The 6,724-nt window shown below is 37.7% G+C and overlaps 2 long non-coding RNA genes across 5 annotated transcripts in view; one reads left to right on the top strand and one right to left on the bottom strand.

Annotated features, from left to right (window-relative positions):
• LOC104866928 overlaps positions 1-6,724 on the bottom strand; it is a 111,140-nt gene that overhangs the window by 95,874 nt on the left and 8,542 nt on the right. The gene's annotated exons all lie outside the window — the stretch shown is intronic.
• Positions 1-6,724, top strand: part of LOC104866917 — a 67,387-nt gene that overhangs the window by 58,405 nt on the left and 2,258 nt on the right. The window lies entirely within an intron of this gene.

Raw genomic sequence — 6,724 nt, 5'->3', positions numbered from 1 at the left:
GAAGAGGAGAGGGAGGGGGGGGGAGAGGGAGAAGAGGAAGGAGAAGGAGGAGGAGGAGAAGGAAATACAGCTGGAATGCCTTAGGCTGGTCTGTATGGGAGATTCTGGTCAGAGCTCAGAAAGCCAGTGAGGACCAGGCTTGGGAGATTTCTACTGCAAAGAAGGACTGCTTTGGCTCTTGGATTCCAGACAATGTGTGTTGTATCTTGGCAGAAAGTTTGTCTGCATTTTACACATGTCCAGAAACTGCCTGAGACTTAGATTAAAAATAACAAACTAAATGATCTGGCAGAAGAAATTTCAAGGCAGTCTACCACTGAGGTGCTGCATGGCTACTATTGGGGGCTTTAAGCCAGATTTATGTCAAATCAAAGAGCAAAGATCATAGCAGAATGATTAAAAAATTTTTTTTAATTTAACCAGAAAGGAAGCTCCAGTAAAGTTGTGGCCTGCAAAGATAGAGATCTTGATTGCTGAGAAGGAACCAGAGAATAGGAAAGATGGCCTAAGGTCATCACAAGAAGCAGCAGGACTTGACCTTTTGTAGCCTCAAAATTACAATTGTAAAGACCACTTTGAGAAGAGAGCCCCAGAACATCATGTTCCAGAATGGCGGTAGCCTAGAAAATTTGTTCCTCAGAATTGGATTCAGAGTACTTAGCAATCCAGGCACTCAACCCCAAGGGAGAAGGAAGCCTGGCTACTGCTACAGCTGGCTGCAGACCTTGGTATCATGCATGTGGTGCTTGTTTTAGGCCCAAACAGAATGGAAGATACATGGGATCAGGAATGCTTCTATCCAGATTTCAGAAGGCCTGGGAGGCCAGGCAGTGTGTCCCAAAGGAGGCAGTGTGTGAAGCTATGAGTGTGAAGCCAAAGACACAGTGGAGACACCCAAAGTTTGGAGAAGCCAAGAGCATGGATCATCTGAGGAAAGCTACAAGGAGTGAGCAGAACTGACCCAAGAGGGAAGCTGTGGGAGCTACAACCATCGGCAGTGCTACAGAGGTGGAATCTCACAAATTCTTTGGAGTTCACAACTTGCCACAGGTTGCTGGGCATGCTGGAAGTAGAACTGTGAGATTTAATATTTGCCTTGCTGGATTTTGGACTTGTTTTGGTCCTATTCATTTGGATCCCCATTTGTAACTTTTGGAATGGAAATGCTTGTTTTTTGTTGTTTTTTGAGGCAGGGTCTCACTATGTAGTTGAGACTGACCTGGAACTCACTATGCAGTCCAGGCTGGTCTTGAACTCACAGTGATCCTCCTGCCTCAGCCTCCTGAGTGCTAGGATTACAGGCGTGTGCCACCACGTCCGGCTAGAATGGAAATGTTTATCTTGTGCCACTGAATGTTGGACATGTTTAACCTTCTCTTCATTTGTACAGAGGCTTGCAGTTAAGAGTTTTCCTTAAATTGAAGAAGCTACTTAGACTTGGACTTTTCAGCAATGCTGAAGCTATTTCAACTTTTGCAACTCTTGAAGATGAAATAATACTTTTGTTTGTTTGTTTGTTTTGGTACCAAGGATTGAACTCAAGACTGCCTTTGCAAGGCAGGCAGCAGAACCACTGAGCTAAATCCCTGGCCTAATTAAATGCTTTTTTACATGAAGGGGTACGCCTAAGTCTTTGGGTTGGAGCCAGGTGCAGAATGTTATCACGTGTGTTTAGGTGTCCCCCCAAAGCCTCATGCTTTTTCTGAGCTGGCTGAATCTTGAGCATGTGATGCTTGGATTAAGGGTGCATGATGACTAAACCACATGAGTAATTAGTTTGGTACCACCCCAATTCAGGTACTCTGGATGAGATGAAAGGGGCAAAAAGACACTGTTAAAGCTCCTTGTTGCTTTTGCTGTCTTACATCACCATGAATTGTTGCTCTTCTACCATGTGTCACTCTGCCTTGGATCCAGTTTATTATGGACTGAAATCTCTACAAACTGTGAGATAAATAAACCCTACCACCCCTTTAACCTTGGTTGTTGGGTATTTTGACTCAGCAGCAAAAGGAAAGTAACCAAGACATCTTACCAAAAGAAAGACCCAAATCCATGCAATTAGAAGTGAAACAGGTGAAATCACTACAGATTCTGGCAAAATCCAGAGCATCATTGGTAATTACTTTGAGAACCTGTACTCTAATAAAAATGAAAATTCCAGAAACATAAATAGATTCCTAGATATTTACAAGCTACTACAGCTAAAAGACATAAAAATCCTGAATAATCCAATAGTCAGTGAAAATGAAGATGAAATTTTAAAAATCAAGAAAAGCCCATGTCCCCACAGATTCATTGTAAAATTCTAATAGCATTTTAAAGATCTAATGCCAATGTTCCTCAAACTCTTTAATGAAATCAAAAGGGAAACAATACTTCCAAAGTCATTCTTGGAAGCAAGCATTATCCTGATTCCAAAACAAGAAAAGTACACAACCAAAAAAGAGAACTGCCCTGTAATGAACTCATTAACAGTTTAATGAACATAGATGCAAAAGTCCTCAATGAGATTCTAGCAAGCAGAATGCAGCAGATCATCAAAAAGCATAAATCATGACCAAGAATGATTCATTCCAGGGATGGTTCAACATACAGAAATCAATTAATGTAATAAACCACATAAACAGACACAAGGACAAAAATCACTTGATCAGATCAATAGATGCAGAAAAATGCTTTAACAAAATCTAACATCAATTCATTATTTAAAAAATGAACAAAATAGGTATAGAAGGTCTTTATCTAAATCTGATAAAAGTCATTTATGGTAAATCAACGGCCAACATCCTATTAAATGGAGACAACTGAAGGCTTTCCCTCTAAAATCAGGAACAAGACAAGGATGTCCACTACCACCACTATAGTGCTTGGGCCGGGGATTTAGCTCAGCAATTCGGTGGCCTGCCTTACAAGCACAAGGACCCAAGTTCAATCCCCGGTACCAAAAAAAAAACAAAAAAAAAAAAACCATAGTGCTTGAAACATTAGCCAGAGCAATTACACAAGAGCAAGAAATAAAAGGGATGTGGATAGGAAAAGAAGAACTTAAATTATCATTATTGCAGATGACATGATCTTCTCTACTTATAAAACCATAAAAACTCCAAAGGACTCCTAGAATTAATAATGAAATTCAGTAGCATACCAAGGTACAAAGTCAATAGTAAAAAAATCAATAGCTTCCCTGTACACAAATAATAAACTAACCAAGAGAGAACTTAGGGAAACAATACCTTTCACAGTAGCATCAAGGAAAATAAAATACTTAGGAATTAATCCAACCAAGGAAGTGAAAAGACCTTTACAATGATTTACTCTGAAAAAGGTGAAAGAATACATGAGAAAATGGAAAGATAGCCCCTTTCCTGTAGAGACAAAAGTAATACAGTCAAAACTGCCATACTTGCAAAACTGTTACACAGATTTAACACAGTCTCAATCAAAATACCAACAGCATTCCTCATAGAACTACAGAAAGAATCCTAAAATTCATATGGAACCAGAAAAGACCTAGAATATTAAAAGTGATTCTGGGAAACAAGGGCAAAGCATGGAGCATCCCATTCCTGGACATCAAGTTATACTACAAAGCTACGATGATAAAACAGGATGATATTTGCAGGGAAAAAAAGACTTGTGGATGTATGGAACAAAATACAGGATGCAGAAACAACTTTAGGTACTCTCAGCTGCCTTACCTTTGAAAAAGGAGCCAAATACTTTCACTGGAAGAATGACAGTCTCTTTAACAAATAGTAACAGGAAAACTGACTAGCCATATGCCAAAGACTGAACCTATATCTATCTATATCTCTCACCATGTACTAAACTAAAATAAAAATGGTCAAAAATCTAAATATTGAACCAGAAACAATCTTCTGGAAGACAAAATAGATAAAACTCTTGAAGACATATGCAGAGCGAAAGGTCTTCTGAACAACACCCTGTTTTTCCAGAAATGATGCCAAGAATCAACAAAGGGGATCATATCAAATTAAAAAGCATCTGCAGGGCCGGGGATTTAGCTCAGTGGCACAACACCTGCCTCACAACACAAGTGTAAGGTCCAGAGTTCGATCCCCAATACAAAAAAAAAAAAAAAAAAAAAAAAAAAGCTTCTGTACAGCAAACGAAACCACCAACAATGTGAAAAGACAACCTACAAAATGTGAAAAAAAAAATGCACCCTATTTCTCTGACAATGGACTAGCATCTATAATATATAAATAACTCAAAAAATTGGGCCCCCAAATTTAAAGACTCAATTTAAAAAATGGACATCTGAAATGAATAGATTGTTCTCAGGTGAAAAAGCACAAATGGCTAAGAAATACAAAAAAGAAACAATGTTCAACATCACTGGCCAAGAAATGAAAAAAAAAAAATCAAATAGAACAACACTAAGATTCTCCCACTCCAGAAAGAATGGCCACTACCAAGAAATCGAACAATAATAAATTGTGGAAATAGTACGGTGGAAGGGGGAAAGTACTCATTGTGAGTAGGAGTGTAAACTGGTACAATTACTATGGATATCAGTACAGAGAATCCTCAAAAGACTAAAAATAGAAATTCCGGGGCTGAGGATTTAGCTCAGTGGTTCTGCCGCCTGCCTTGAAAGCACAAGGACCCGAGTTCGATCCCCAGTACCAAAAAAAAAAAAAAAAAAAAAGCAATAAAAAAAAAAAAGTCATTAAAAAAAATAGAAATTCCATTTGACCCAGTTATTCCCCTTCTAGGTGTTTTCCTGAAAGAACTAAAGACATATTACAGCGATACATGCACATCCATGTTTATAGCAGCATGATTCACAATAGCTAAATTGTAAAGCGGCCTATATGTCCATCAACACATAAATGGATAAAATGCAGCATTATAGTCAATAGAATATTATTATGCCGCAAAGAAGGATAAATTAAAGTCATTTGTAGGAAAATGAGTGTACCTTAAGATGTTTTTTTTTGTACTAGGAATCGAACTCAGGACCTTGTGCATGCAAAGCAGGTGGCAGAACCACTGAGCTAAGTCCCTGGCCCCCCCCTTAAAATCTTAATGATAAGTAAATCATACACACAAGCTTAACTATCATATGGTTTCACTTATATGAGACACCCTATATATAAAGTGCAAAATAAAAGTCAGACAATGGGAAAAAATAGAGAGAAAAAGTTATTGTAATCCAGCATGACCAATGTATCTAAAAGTATACCTTGATTTAGTTTAATTGTTTTATGTGTTTTACATGTCTTTTGGCCAGTTAATCTAGCTGTTAATCTGTGTTTATGACAATTAACTCAAAATAAACACATCTGATGCTGGCCAACAAAATAACAATTTTTTAAAAATTTTAAACAGAAGTAGAGAGGAAGAGTAAAAATGACATGTGTTATATACACATACCATTCCCCACAATGAATGCAATCATTATGTACTACAAACATGTACTAATAAAAATTAAAAACAAATAAAAAGAAAGTACATATTAGAAAGAATAAAGAGGGAGGGGGTGAAAGTGTGGATAATGAAGGTACAATATAAGCAAAAGATACACAATGACTCCCCTCAAAAATATGGGAAATTGGAGAGGGGAGCAAGGAAAGGGGTTCATGGAGGGTGAAAACAATCGATGTTATGTGTGTGTACAAATCCACCAAAGGAAGCCCATTAATATATTTTTTTAAAAAATCAACCTGTTAACATATGCAACAAGCCACCTTAAATTAAAATTTTAAGGAAGTCTCGTTTTTAGTACCAGCAAAAATGTGAAAAATTTAATATAAACTAATACAATATATTCAGCTTGCATATGCTGAAAATACTGTAAAAACCTAAATCTAAATAGTATTTTATATTCCTCAAACTGACCTATAAGATTCTGTATCATCCCAATAAACTCGTAATAGGAATTATGTAGAAATTAATTCGTTCCACCAAAAATTTATACACAACTTCTGATATACAAAGCTTGGCAAGTGTCACTCCTTCCTAAAAACATGTAAAACCTAAATAAACTAAAATATCAACAATTCTTAGATTCTTCAAAATGTGAGGCTGCTATATAAACCACTAGTACCAAAAGCTAAAGATACAGGTGAATAAAATGAATTTATTACTGCAGAAAATCACAAACAGAAACTTTTACAGGAGTAAGTACTGGTACAGGAAAAGCTAAACTGTGATTAATGAATAGCTAGCTGCTAGAGGATTGAGGCGACAAATTGGAAATTATAAACTCCAGAGGAGGACAATGACAGGGAGAGCCCCAAAATTTTTATCACTGTTACCTCCAGAAACACTACCAGATTCTTCGCGGGGTGTGGGGGGGGGGGGTCCCAAATGCTTTAGGCAGAGGAAGCACATGTAACCATTTTGGAATACATCAGAGCACTCTGCTCTTAACAAGGCCTCCACTCAAAATGAACTACTTATTAGAGACTACAGGGAAGGAGGAAAGGAAGTACAGTACCCAACTCCAGCCTGCACTTTCTTTGCCTATGGGATAAGGGAAATAACCAAATCAGCCCCTTTTAATCATCATATCCAACCTGGGGGGGGGTGGCTTAAGAAACAATTGTGAAGTTCACAGCTCAGTAGAATCAGGTGACTAAAACTGAGAACCAATCAGAGGAATACAGAACACTCCCCTCTCCACATACCTTACTACTACATCACTAAAGGACTATTCACTAAGAGTCCTCTTACTCACTACATCATGCCTGAA

Source organism: Fukomys damarensis, unplaced genomic scaffold (genome assembly GCF_012274545.1).
Source record: "Fukomys damarensis isolate Sample0158 unplaced genomic scaffold, DMR_v1.0_HiC HiC_scaffold_39, whole genome shotgun sequence".
Taxonomy (NCBI): domain Eukaryota; kingdom Metazoa; phylum Chordata; class Mammalia; order Rodentia; family Bathyergidae; genus Fukomys; species Fukomys damarensis.
The sequence above is the reverse complement of the archived record's forward strand: the minus strand, read 5'-3'. Positions and strand labels throughout refer to the sequence as shown.